Below are 12,988 nucleotides of genomic sequence, written 5' to 3'. Positions count from 1 at the left end.
AAAAGACTTAGAGTAACAATTATTGCTTAAAGTTTCTAACCAATATGCAGTCTGTTCCAAAGTGTTTTGAAGGACTATGTTTAACTACAAGAAGATGCCTCCTTTATTCCCACAACCCCAGACCAAATAAATACTCTCAGCTTGATACTAGTGAGAGTCCTTGTCTCCAGATGCTCTGCCTTCCCAGCCCAGAGGAGTGTGACGCTAGCTGCATGCAATCAGAACATGCAGATGTACTGATGCGCCACCAAAACAGGCACATACACATTGCATTGGTAAATGGTCCTCGTCGCTCTCTAACTAATGCACAAAAGCATTATCCATCACCCCCCAGCCCAAAGCAAAGAAATGCTCATTTAAAACTGACATTCTGCTCCCTGGTGGCGTCCCCTGCGAGCCATGTGGAAGTCAGCCTGGCTGCAGAGCTGCTCATGCGGGAAGGTGCCTCCCTCCTTCTTAATCCTTCTCGAGTGGGGAATCATAAAGGCACTTCAAGTTCATTAAATACTTCTCACTTTATTCTCCATTATTCAGACCTGGATAAATGAGACTGAAATGCATTTTTTTTTCTTTGTAGCAAGGAATTGCGCATGCAGTGAGTACTTTATTACTTTTATTGTGATCTAGATGAAAGTAACATTGATAGCTGGAAGGTTCCCTTTCATGTCACAAAGCTGATTTCCTGAACATAGTCAGATTTAAATTAAATAATTCAATTCAGTTTATTTATATGATGCCAGTTCATAACACACTTTATCTCAAGGCGCTTTACAGAGACAATACTGTCAGACCTGTTAGGAAAACCAGCTGATTGCATCCAGTCATTGACTTGCAAGACGTGTTACTCCTGGATGAGACTGCAGTGAAAAATTTCGTCAGCATTTTGTGATTTACTCTTCAGCAGTCCTTCACACCAAACATTAATGTAGCGACAGTGGAAAGGAAAACTCCCTTTTACCAGGATCAGTTTGAGCAGCCAATTGCTGAGGCCAACTGGGTTTTAACCTCAGCAATTGGCTGCTATAAATAAATAAATAAATAAATAAATAAATAAATAAATAAATTGGCTGCTATAAATAAATTTCTGCCTGACAAAAACACACAAAAGTAAATAACTTATAGCCTCACAGCTATTAGATTTAAGAAGAAACTTTTGGTACGTCTGTAAAGGTAAGATGTCATAGAATGGTTTTCTGGTGTCAGCACCATTGTAGCTTTGACCCTGCCTGAAATATTAGGGACAAAATACAAAATATTTTGCATTTTTTGAACCTCGCCAAAATTTTCTTTTAAATAAACATTGCAAAACACTACCAAAATATTATTTATAGCACAAAAAAGTAGTACAGACTTTTAAATCTAAATGTTGTGTAAAAGTATAACAAATTTGGACTCAATCAGATGAATCATATTTATTTTAAAATGGTATTAGTGAGAAATTTCTTAGGCGGAGAGGCCATTTTGGCACATTTATCCATAAATGTCACCAAACTGTGCCAAATGTGTTTTTTACATCAATACTGGGGGTTTGTTAAAATTACGAGGTCACGTAGCAGCTGGACCCACCGGTGGGTCCGTAGGGTACTAGGGGTTAAGGAGAAAAAAAGATAAATGTCAACCAGCTCCACAGGCGGCCCCGTCTAGGAAAGACACAGCCAGGGTCCGAGGATGAAAGAAAGTACATACAGTTAGTAACAGTAACATAAACAGGATTACACTGATAAAAAGGCCAAGCTCGACAATCTATAAACAGAGATGTTGATGGCAGCAGCACAGCTGATATGTCAAATCACGATGGAGTCACAGCCACACCAGGATCAGACCAGATGAAGCTACTATGATATGAAATAGCAGAGAGAATGTAAAGTTATGAGTGGAACTTAAGAAATACTGCAGAATGGGAAAAGTAAAGCAGAAATAAAATAAAGCAGAATGAAGAAAAGTGGTCTCTATGTGTTCCAGCAGCCTAAACACAGCAGCATAATTATAGAAAATAGCTCAGGTTGAACCACAATATGGTCTGTGTTGGAATGAGGTTCGTGTCATGACTGTGCAGCCATTTCCTGTCATGCCAGTATGAACCAGATTTTTTAAGAAATGCTTCTTATACCTTATTGAATTCATGCAAAAATTATCAAAGCAGTTCTAAAGGCAAAGGAAGGTCCAAGCTAGCACCAGCTCGGAGTTTCTAATAAAGTTTCTAGTTAGTGTATTTAGACTATCAAATTCCTGAGAAATCCCACTTTGACTGGCCTGAAATTATGATGAGACCAGAAACATTTTTTTCTGGGTTTTCTGCTTTATATTTGCAGAAAGGTTGTTGGGCGTTTTTCAGTTTTGGTAGACTCAAAAGTCTCTGGTTGATCAATAGATGGTGGGATGCACCTTCTACAGGTTTGTACTCCATTATAGGATGAAAATATTTGTAATCTCTTTCCATACTTACTAAATAAAAATTAATAACATGCATTACTTGTTTCAGGAGAGCAGATGACAACACAAGTACCAAATGTTTAAGGATATATACATACCTATATACGTATATCCTTAAGACTGAGGGGGAAAGAATGATATTTTTAGCAGAATTTGTCTGAATTCTATTGCAAGTTTTGACGCTGCAAACTGAGAAAAATGATACGATGGCATTCTGTCAGCCTTTATTTGGCATTAAATGTGAATTGAATGTAAAAGTCTAACACAAAGTATTACCTAATTGTGCTTATTTTTGCAAACCTCTAAAGTGTGGAGTGCATCTGTTTTAAAACTATTTACAGTTCCCATTAAGGACACCCTTTGTTATCTGCCACAGAAAATGTAGGGGACAAGGGCAAACATGCATTAAATAGATTAGTTCAAAGTATATTATACTACATTTACTCAGTGATATTTACTCAAGTAACTTTTTGAAAAGAATTGCTTTTATGAATAGATCTAGTGCATTGTATAGTGCAAGTATAAAGTAGCACTACTTTTACTTGAATAGAAATTTCAGGAACTCTAGCTACATTCATTATGAGCAAGTTCACTTAATAAAATGAAGCTTTCATTAAAATAATCTGCACCTTTATGAGGACATGCTTTGTTGTTATTGTAAAAAGGGTTGTTGTTTTCTGCTGAGTCTGTTGTGTTATTTTTTCTATTATTTCTTATTTATTCAACCAGGACAGAGCACATTAATGAACAATCTTATACTTCTATACAGATTGTAAATGAGCCAGATTATAGCATAGTTGCTAATTTACATCTGTTGTCCTGAGGCAGGAAGACAAAACAACACAATACAATACAATATCAGTCAAACACATAGACACATGTTCAGACAATGACATTACAACAATAAAATGGGTGAGTGCATGACTGGGAACTTTTAAGAAACTGTTTAAGGTGCTTTTTAAATGTGCAATAAGTGGGACATTCCCTTATGTTTGTTGGGAGGCTGTTCCGGAAGTGACCCACTCTGACTGATAGAACGGTTTGTCCAAAGGTTGTTCTTCTGTGGGGGATCTCTAGGTCTCCTCTGGAAGAGGCTCTGGCGCAAATACGTCTGCCAGGTCTAATGTAGGTAGAAAGTGGAATTGGGGCTAATCCATTCAGAACTTTGTAAATAAAACAACTATGAATGAAATTTTCAAAATTGAGCATATTATATTTTTCCAAAATATTAGCCTGATGGAAAGACAGGGGCTTTTGTTTAAAGATTTTTAAAGATTTTTTGAATAATATTTCTGTTGGTTTTAAAGTTGTGTCTCCAGTAAGTGTGCAGGTTGTGATGCCGTAGTCTATGTGTGAAAATATCATTGAGTGTAGGAACATTTTAGCATTTATTTTTTGATAGAAAGTACAGTAAACAGATAACTGTAATTTAAACTATTCTAGATATTTTATTTATTTTTTTTAAGTTTCATACCTCGTGTTCATTCTACCTTTTTTTTTTAGTGTGTGATTACTGTATGTTATGTTAATTTTAACTTACATAATTTGCATATTACTATTTTTTTTTCTTTTATTTTACATCATTTTGTAAAATATTAAATCAGTTGTTATGATTATGTGTTAGTGGCCTTTTTACCAAATACTTTTTCACTCTTAAGTAATTTTTTGAAGGCTACTTTTACTTTTACTTGGGTAAAAATACAATGAAGTAGTGCTACTGGTACACTTTTAGGTACTGTACGCACCTCTGGAGGATGGTTTCCTCCTGAAGGGTAAGAGAAAGGCAGAAGGAAGGAAATCCTTGAGGAAGAGTCCTTGAGGAGCATCGGTGTGTCAAACGATTTTTCTGAAAGTCTGAATTGAATATCTAACAACCCTGAGATACTTGTTGATATGCTTGAAATAAAATTTATTTGAGTATTTAAGTGAGAGTAAAAGTTCTAAAACATCGGACCTGGAGGACTGGAGTCACAAAGACACCCTGCTTTAGTTTAGACCTAAATACAAAGAGAGTTCATAGATGCTCACCAGTCAGTCTGACTGAGCTTCAGCTACGCTTTCAAAATTATTAAGAAAAAAATATTTTAATTTGAACTCTTTCTGAATCTCACATGTGTTTTCTCAATTATTGCAGCTCTTGCCTTGATTACAGGCATCATAAACCTACAAAAAAAAAAAAAAACCCTCCAAACTAGGTCACATCCCAGCTGTTTCAAACTCTCCGTTTCATCAACAACCCCTGATGTCCAGAAACAGCCATGGTCACACCCCTGTTTCTGCAGCTCTCTCTCTCTCTGCAGGGTTGTGGATTTGGCACGAGTTGAATTAAAGTGTTTGGAGGTCAAATGCATCCACCTTATGACAGTTTCAGCAGGCCGTTAGAGGCCATGAGAAGCCGGTTTCATTCATCACAGACTTTATCAGCGGTGGTGCTGACCCTCATAACCATGAGCTTGTGCTTCTAGCAGAAATATAAGGACTTTGTTTTTCAATGAAATCTATGCTAATGTATATGTTTGCACCGAAAGATGAATAGTGATCATGTACAGAGCTGGGGAAAAATTGTTCCCCCACATTATCCCCCTATTTACTTTGTTTTTTCTATCTCAGATATTCAAGTTAATTTTCACATAACACAAAAAAAGTTCACTTCCTTTGAAAAAGAGCTAGAAGTTACCAAAAACAAAGGCTATATCACAGCCTCTGAGCTCACATTAATTCAGCTGTTCACCTCAGAGTCTTGTGCAGCAGTGCATGTCTGTCTGGAAGTCTGAGTGCATGAGATATACAATAAGCAATTTGATTAATTTGCATAATATTAGTTCCAGGATGATGCAGGCTCACAGAATCTTTAGAGAGCCCCAAAGCTGCAGGAGAGCTTCTTCGTGAGGATGATCACATACAGTAAACAGGTCAATATTAAAGAAAAAACAAAGTGTTTGCAGCGTTTTGAAGGTCTCTTAACATTCCTCAGGTTTAGCCAATCTATATATTCCCAAACACTGATAACAGAGATTCGATTATTATTTTTTTTTTACTCTCTGCTACTTCTTAATCAATTCTTACCCCCATCTCTGTTCCATTCATCTCAGCTTCTCTGTTTGTCTTGGACTGCAGACCCTGGTACCGTTCAGTTTCACTGCAGAGGCCCCCGTTTGTGTTTAAGAGCAGGTTTACAGCAGATTGTATCTCCAGAGCTGTTCTCTTTGCAGAAAAGGAAAGCTGGATAAGTTACTCTCACTGAAGGTGGAAGGGTTACAAACCTGATCATGGAGATCTTTTTTTTTTTGCTGCTAAATGTTCAGATTGGAGAGGAACTCTTCCTAATTTTTTAGAAATAAGCTCTTTAATGATTCGACTGATAAAAACCTCTAAGCAAGGAAAACATTTGATATTTAATACTTTATAGGGCAAGTTACCGTTTTTGATCACTCGCATACCCCTTACAAATGGAGTCCCCCCCTGTCCATCAGTGAAGTCTAGAAGCACAAGATCTATATTCAACCATTCAACAAAGACACTGCTACATGGCTGTACATCTTATTTTGGCATTTGACCTACTAGATGAGCCCTTGAATACTATATTATGTACTGTAAATTAAGTTTTAAAATAAAGTTAAGTCAAGGAAAAAAAAGGTAAAAATCTACTTGAAAAGTTCAAAAGTAAAGTTAAAAAGTTAACAAAACTAGTTAATTATTATATTTAGGTACAAAAAAATGTAAGTCTCGGTATCTGCATTAATGCCTCTAAGGTTATGTTGTACCAAAAAAAAGTGTTTATTTTACTCTAAGAGTGTTTTTCATGAATTTCTTATAGAAGCACTTTTGTTATTTTTCTAATATATTCTGGTAAGTTGGTATTTCCTGTTATTACATTGACATTAACTTTTGCCATCAAAATATCCATATTTTTTAATGTTTCAAAGGTAATTAGGTCTTGTCCTGGATTCCAATAACACCATTGGCTTGAAATTTTGATTTTTAAAAGTATTTTACTGAGTGCCCTATAAAGGGTTAAAACATGAATCATTGCAAAAAAACGGAAAAATAAGTAGGTCAATTTTTCTCTAAAAAGTGCATTTGGTCTTGAATTAAGCAGGGAAGTGAGAAACTTTGCCAGTGGAATAAGACATTTAACAAATGAAATGAGAAAAAAACAATTGTATTGTCTTATTTTAATTGTATAATATCTAGTTAGCTTTTTTTAAGTGGAAAATTACTCATTCCATTGGCAGATCATCATATTTACCTCCTTAAATAAAGGGTAAATATACTTATTTTAAGAAATATTTACTTATTTTTAGTGTACAAATCTGGAGTTGGACATTTTTTCTCAGTCCTCTTTCCAAAATGTCTGAAAGTGAATCATCATTGGGTTGAGAGAATGCTGTTAGCATTCATTTTCAAGTCTTAACATTTAAAAATATCAGTTCTTTTCCTCACATTAATATTCTTCACACAGCATGATGCTGCCAACGCCATGTTTTACTTAGGGTTGGTGCAGCTTCAACTTTTAATTCATACACCTTATGGCATTTTTTTCCACATTGGAAGGACATTTTTAATTGGATTTATTATAAGTGTCACGGCACTATTCCATAAAGTTTAGATTTGTATAGGTGCAATAATATTTTATAAAATTTACAGATTCTTCCTCCAGAGTTATAGGTATTGGCAGCTCCTCCAGAGTTTCCATGAACTTTCTAACTGCCTCTATGTCAAATGAGATGGAGGACGGTATTTGACTCGGATAAGTTGGTTTTATTTAAAGGAATCAGAGCAAAGGGGGGTTGAATACCACACTTGTGACGCCGGATGAAAGCTGAAAATGTTTCCCTCTGACAAAACAATGTATTTGAACTGAGCAAACATCAAGAGCGATTGGTGAATATTAAGGTAGCAAAGACGATTCACCAGGGCTTTTTAATAAGAAACAAGCTCCCAAAGCCGAGTCTATCAGAGAATTCTATTCAGCACAATCGAAAGCCTTATTGATCGCCCTCCGCACTAATAAGATTGGACGTTGCACTCCTAATGCCACCGTTATTCCTATCCCACTAAATCAAGAGATAAAATTGGCATATGCATCCATCTTACCCACACCTCTCACCGCCTATATGTGTCAGGCAGCAAACAAAGAGAGGCGAATGAGTGGGGATAAAAAAGCAGGTCTGGACACAAGAAAACACACACCTAAAGGACTTATAGGGCTCCGGCTGATGCTTGAATGTGGGGCTTCCTGACAAAAGAGGGGAGAGATGAGGTTTGTGATGGGCAGGCTATCACATCTATGGGGGGGACAAAGGAGCTGGGTGACAAGCAGCTGATGGACAGAAGGTCCATTTCAACTCACACAAAAGAACAGGGAAGATGAAACAGATTAGTGGCTCTTTATTCCCTTTGTGAAGGCTCTAAATGATAAGATTTCGCCTCTATTTTTTGTGCTTTTCTTTCACTGTGTGTTTTAGAGACTAAATGCACACAGACATCAGAAGCTGTTTAATTCTGTTCTATTTTCCTCTCCTTCACATCAGGGTAATCATCTCATTTTAACCCTTCTTTCATACGCCAGCTCATAAACTAGCTAAATCCTGAGGAGTAATGTACTCCTTCTAAGAGAAAAGAGATTTAACTTTCCTTTCTCTTACTAACCCCTGACTTTACTGTTAGAATTACTGTTAAACCCTTTCATCACTGCAGGATGATGCTGGAAATGACCCCTTTAACTGAAACCCAAACCTGTCGCTGCTGGACAATATCATCAGTCAGTCTGGGGCTTTTATGCAGCTGTTAGATCATGCTAAATCATAATTTGTTTTTACAAATGTTGGTGATGTGACTTCTTTGGGTTGCTGTTTGTCTTCCCCAGCTGCAGGAATCGGTAAGAGTCAGTAAAGAACTGTGTTCACCAATCTTCAGTCTGAGTAATCCTTTGCATTTAGTGCCATCTTTTGTTCATCTTTTGCAATTTCAGCCAGTAAAAAGGTTCCTATTGCAAAATGTTTAACAGTGAACATAAGTGCATCCAGATGCATTCAAATTTTACTTTAACTTTAGAATAAATTTATTGAGGCAACAGTTAAGGGGGGTGTGCTGGCCTAGTGGGTTATAGCAGTGTGCTTGTGCTCTGAGAAGGTTGCACACTGGAAAAACGACCTAGAAATAAGTAAAACTTTCTTAAAATAAGTGTATTTACCCTTAATTTGAGTAGGTAAATAAGATAGTTTGCCAATGAAATTAGTATTTTTACTCTTAAAATAGGATAATTAGATAATATGCACTTGAAATAAGACAATGAAATTGTGTTTTCTTATTTTAAATGTAAATTGTCTTGTTCCATTGGCAAAATGTTTCTCTTACCTCCTCAATCCAAGAACAAATGCAGCTATTTTAAGAAAAAAAATGACTCATCTAGATTTTCTTTTTTTTTTTTCCAGTGCAAGTACCCGGTTTGATCCCGACTGCACTCTGGTTCTCTGAGCAAGACCCTTTACCCCAAACTGCTCCCTGGACGCCGCACAATGGCAGCCAACTGCTCCCCAAGGCGATGGGTTAAGATGCAGAGTTAGAATGTCTCCAATGTGAGCTCAATAAAGTTCTATTATTATTGTTAAAATATAACTTTTAAATATAGTGGGGAAAGTTTTTTTTATTTTATTTTTTTTTCAAGTGGTCTTCTTAAATGTCAATCATTCTGGTGATCTGTTTACGTAAGGCCGTCCTACGTGCTCTTCCCCATTTTCAGATACTGGAGGTGAGTCTGACATAGTGGAAAAATTGCAAATCTTCTTCTAGAAAGTAAGCTTGTATGATTTATGCAAACAGCAACTTTTAAACAGAGCGTGCACGAGGAGAAATGGGCTGGTGCACGCTCTCATATGCATTTAATAGGTATTCCCTCTCAGGTGAGGGTACAGGGTTTAGCATGTGCATTAATTTAAGTGAAGAGGGCGGGAAAATCCTTCACTATACATTTAACAATTTAGCAAAGCAACAACATGCTCTCTAAAGCGGGTAATGTGCACCTTACAAGTCATGCTGGAAAATGAAATCAGCGTCCACATAAAGCTTTTTAGCAGAGGAAAGCATAAAACGATTTAGAATGCTCAAATGGATGCATGTGTCCGTCCTCTCTGGACTTGATAAAATGCAGTGGAGAAATTAGCAGGCAGCATGCAATCCCAAAAATCATGGACTGTAGAAACTTCACAATGACTCTGAAAAAAAAAAATTTAAAATGGGTGCTGATTCTACATCATTTTTGTTTAAATTAAAAAAAAGTAAAATACACTTTCATCTGAAAAGAGGACTTTGAACCACTGAGCAAACGGCTCTGTCCTTTTTTCTCCAGAGCACAGATTTTGACAGTTGTGTCCGATATCCTTCCACTCAGCTTTCTGTTCATCTGATTGAACACATTAATCTGTATTCTGTCTGCTTATTTAAACATTTCTAACTAAACCGCAGCTGCGTAGAAAATCTGACTAGAAGAGCTCAGGGGGAAAACAATCCCAGACTGGAAACACCAAGATCAGAGAAACGACCAACGCAGGAAAACACAGCAGATTCAGGGAAAGATAATAAAAACATTAAAAAGTAAAAAATAAGCAGCAATACAAAAACAACTTCAGCACATTGACTTTACATGGCCCTGATGTAACAAATCTGTATTTATTATTAGTTTTATATAATATCCTCATTTCTGAAATAACACATTTTTGTGGTATCTTAGCTGTGAACATTAATACTCAAAATTAATAGAAACAAACAATAAATATGTTCCTTTTCATTTAATCTTTATAAAATGAGTTTCACTGTCTGATTTTGAGTGATTCAAACAAATACGTCTCCAATGGTATTCTAATTCATTTAGGTTTTTGGTCTTTACTGTCTGTATTTAACACCAATTACTGGCTATTGTATAACAATATAAGTTATCACGTAATAATAAAATATCAGTCTCAAATTATTTATATAAAGTTTTTATATTTATTAGGTTTAATACTAATTTTTGCCTAATAATTGTGTATATTTAATTCAACAGGTGGATGGACCCAAAATATTTGCTTGTTCCTGGTTTACTTGATTCATGAATAAGCATAACAGTATAACCAGCTGCCAGTTTGACAGTTAGTTTGCTTTCAAGAAAGCTCTTAGTTGAGGTTTCGGGTAAATTTGATAAAAAACACTACTTTACAACATCTTAAGGTCAGATGTGCTCTGCAGAGTCTGCAAGGTTAGTCTTTGGTTTAAAGCTGAGTGTAACTGCTTCATATAAATTTGCATCCAAAACTACTTTTACTCCAGAACCAGAGACGTACATTTCTGAAGGACTGGTGGTGACATGTCCCCACCAATAATTTCTGCTTTTTTCCCCTTTCCGTTTATTTACTTTACCCAAAGGTAGCAGAGGTTGGGTGCAGCTATCTGTGTTCAGAGCGTTTTGAGATCATCAGATCTGTCGCTTTGAGACACCTGATTTGTGGTCGCATTTCACTGCATACAAAGTAGCTACATTGTTGGAGGAGAGACACACAGCAGTGAATATTAACCAGCAGCTACTTCGATGTTTAAGTAAAAGTTAGGAGACGGGTTGGTTAAAATAATTAGAGATAATAGCACTGAAAAATCTGTTTATTAGACATGCAGAGCTTTTTCAGCTAGAAATGACAACAGATTATAACTTTATCCAAGTTAGTATTATAATGCAAGAAGCTTGAGAGAACATAGTTTGTTCTTTACTAGTTAAAAACTCTCAGTTTTGGCTTCTCAGAGGACCATGACTCCCAGTTACAGGTTAAAATTAACATGTTTTCTTGTTGTACAGATAGAATCAGACTGCAGAGCTTTTACAGATCTTGAACTTTTGTGTCTGGCATCATTATATTAGTAAAGAGGTTCATAAATCTTTTTTAACAGAGCACAGAGAGAAGTAGGGAGAGCTGCAGATTTAAAAGTGAAACAGATTTACTGGGATATGCAACATGCAATAAAATATATCTCTAAGTTTACCAGAAAGTTTACAAGAAAAAAAACTATGCTATGCTATATTTAAAATGCAGCACATGCATATTTTTCTGGATGGATGGAGCTGAGATTACACATTCTGGGGATGCATGATATCGATTTTGGCATCGGAATCAGCTGTTATTCATTATTTTTTATTTTTTATACATTGTTTTTAGGCCTTATATCAGTAATGCACTAAAAGGCATCGCTCCAACTATCTGTAAATATAAATATAAGTGTATTATAGTTCTCTTGTGTTCTCAACAATAGGAACGCGTTCAATAAATATATGTTTGAGCTCATTTTTGGAAAGTATAAAGAGCTAATAAAAGCGTTCTGGTCGAGTAACTGTAGGTCCATAAGCCGCCACCCTTAGAGTGTCCCCACCACCTTTCATCACAAAGTTACACCCTTGCCCACAACCCCCAATAATTCCAATTAAATGTTTTGGCCCTAATGGCAAAAGTCCGGAAACCAAGACCCTAAAAGGAAACTGGAGATGAAGAATAAGAAAAATGTTCTCATGCGCACTAAATCATATCTTGTGCTAGCAGTGTGCAGAAATACATCTACCAATTTCTTTTAATTGTGTTAAACTGACAAGCAAGGCAACAATGCCATCATTGTATTCAAGCTCAAATAAGGAATATGATAGCACAAAAGGGTCATGTATTTTTATTATACAGGGTAACCTGAAATATTATGTTACACAATGAAAAGAAAAAAAAAATCTGGTTCACATGGAAAATTGTTTGTTGCGCACGTGAAAGTGTCTGGTTTGCACACAAAAAATAACAGATGAGTTGTGCATGAGGAAGTTTCTGCAATGTCCCTTTAAATTTTTAACATTCTATATAAATTCATCAACTTATTATTTACAACCTAAGTAAATAATATAAATGAAATTTTCATTATAATTCTGAAACTATGAAGGTAGAGTTGTTTCTTTATTATTCAATTAAAAAAAGGTTGCTTCAATCAAAAAAACAACAACAAACTTTTCAATTAAAGAAAAGCGTATTTGTCCCTGAACCTTTTTTTGCACTTGAACAGTTTTTTCTTTGATTGAAAAAACATTTTTTTGGAATTGAATGATTAAGACACAAATGTTCTACCAATGTAAGTCCAAAACACATAAAAAAGATAACTTCTATCAAAGGAAAACAATTTCAATAAATAAAAAGAAAGTGCTCAAATGCAGTTTTTGAAGTCTCCAATATTTTATTTGCAATTAAAAACCATTTTCTATGATTGACAACATTTATCTTTTCATTTAACTGACTTTATATTGATTGTGTTTCTCTGAAGTAACCTCTTTTTTGATTGAATGATAAAGCCACAAATGTCCTACCCATTACATATTTTTCAATCAAAATATATTGTTACTTCAATTTAAAAAAGTTGATTTAAACAAAAAAGAACTTGATTTCTATCAAAGAAAACATTTTCCATTAAAGAAATGTTGTTGTTTTTTCGATTCAAATACTTTTTTTTTTTCATTGATGGTGTTTTTAATTGAAACTACATTTTTTTGATTGAAGCAACC

The sequence above is a fragment of the Cyprinodon tularosa genome, unplaced genomic scaffold, assembly GCF_016077235.1.
Source record: "Cyprinodon tularosa strain WSP-4 unplaced genomic scaffold, ASM1607723v1 ctg1, whole genome shotgun sequence".
NCBI classification, from domain to species: Eukaryota; Metazoa; Chordata; class Actinopteri; order Cyprinodontiformes; family Cyprinodontidae; genus Cyprinodon; species Cyprinodon tularosa.
The sequence above is the reverse complement of the archived record's forward strand: the minus strand, read 5'-3'. Positions refer to the sequence as shown.